Consider the following 2,207-nt stretch of genomic DNA (forward strand, 5'->3'; position numbering starts at 1 on the left):
GATAACATGGGTTAAAAAAAAAACAGCCACCTTCTGTTTCAGATGCGTCAGGCTTTGCCTTTACATCGATGTTATGAGTATTGAGCCCATTCATGTTCAGAATTTCAGTCCAACAACTGACTTTAGCTAATGTTATGTTCTCTGTAGCTGAGAGTTTGATTGACAGCCTGAGCGTGTGGAATCAACACATGGCTCATTTGAATATTAAAATGAGCCATGTGTTGATCGGTCAACACGAAAATGTAACCAATGAAATTACTTATTTTGACACAGCTTTTTTGACACACATTTTAAGACAATAAGAAGGTAATGTGTCAAAAGGCGGACCTTTTTTTGTTATTTTCTCAAAAGGAGGACAAATGCCCTGACCCTAACACTAAAATGGCCACCCTAGATGCTACTACTATCTTCACTAGCTTAAAAACAGAGCCGACAGAGCACTTTAAGACAGTAATGTCTGCAAATAAACATTTGCTAGGCTCTTCGCGCCACTGTTAACTATTAAAAACACTAACCAGAGCAAACACATTTTAAGTCACGAACATAACATTAGCTGTAACGTTAACTAACTTACACGTAGTAAGTTTGTCAATGCCGCCACAAAATAACATTACATTTAGAAATGATAGCTTGCATTTCTTAGTTAGCTAGTGAACTGTGATAACATAACCCAGCCACGACCAGTAGGACAGCTAACGTAAGTTAACGTTATAACGTTAGTTTGAATGAAGAATGCTAACGTTAGCGCTAGTGTAACGTTATAATTTATAAGCTATCAAGCGGGAGTGCTGAAATTACGGCCAGAGTCAAGGCCAGTCAGGTATACTTGGAAAAAAAAGTTAACGTTAGACAAAGTTTAATGTTTTTACCTTACCAGTATCAATGTTGCTCGTTGTCGTTGTGGCCCTGTTGTCTGTTGGAGTGTACCGTCGCCGCCCACTGATTATTCTGTGACGACGTTTGTTTTATTCCTTTATTTGGATGAAAACAGGTCAGAGAGCGGGATCTCAAACTCAACAATGCGCATGTGCAAATCATGCTTAATCTAATAAAAAAAATGCTTTGATCAAATGAATAAATTCAGTTCAATGTCCCGCTGCCAATTCATATTGTATCCAAATAAAAAAAATAGTTTCAACCATGAACATAAATTAGAACGTTTAGTTTAAATGAAAAAACTAACAATTTTCAGCTATTAGAGCACGAAAATACACATTAAACGAACAACATCTATGTTAGACTTTTTTCAGTGCAGCAACAGAGTAGCAGCAATGTGAAGCAAGGCAACAGCACATTGACAAAGCAGAGGGAGAGCTGGAAATTTTGCAGTTTAAAAAGATGCAAGATTGAAAGGGTGCGCTTGGTTAGTGATTATGGAATAAGGCATGTCATGTGTGTTTATCAGGGCAGTCGAGTTGAATGCCTGGTATGGCTCGAAGGCTTCGCTCCATTTTTGGTGCCAAAAACAAAATCTCTCAAGAGCTGCAAAACATTATTTAACCTTATAGAGAGTTTTATAAACAGCAACCATACCAGTAAGCCAGAAGTGTTGGTGGTGAAAGCAAACAAATTTGTCCACACACTATAAAATTATCCATTTTCCCCTGATACTTTTCTTTTTTGGATTTGGAATCCATAGCTAGCCTAGGGAGCTAAAGTTACTGGGTTCAGCAAAATGAAAAAGAAACACACATTATACAGTTTGAGAATGTATGAATCACTTTAGATCAACAATGATAAATGAAAATGTTAAAAAATAACCGTTATTCATTTCTATATTTTTTTTGTTAAAACCACACATCCAGACTCACTTATTTTCATAAGGCTTTTTATTTCTGGTCCTATGTGACCCAAAACAGAAATTAGATGTTTGTTCTTGTTGACAGTTGAAAGGTTATTACTGTTTTGTATGCATCTGTTTAAAGGACCAGTGTGCAGGATTTAGTGGTGACTAAATTTATTTAGCGGTTTAACAACCAGGTTTGTGTGTTTTACAACAAATAGTGAGCAAAAACATTATTATGAGCAATTAATACATAGATGAATACATAGTGCACACATAGACATGTGCACAGATTCATTAATGTAGAATACAGATGTAAAAAAAAAAAAAATTGCAGGGTAGACAATGGAGAAAAAGTGGGTGGAAACAATTGGGAGATTCTGCTGTTTTTATGTGAGATCAGGGGCGCCATATAGGGGGGAAA

This window comes from Morone saxatilis, unplaced genomic scaffold (assembly GCF_004916995.1).
Source record: "Morone saxatilis isolate NCDOM2014 unplaced genomic scaffold, NCSU_SB_2.0 Contig11, whole genome shotgun sequence".
NCBI classification, from domain to species: Eukaryota; Metazoa; Chordata; class Actinopteri; family Moronidae; genus Morone; species Morone saxatilis.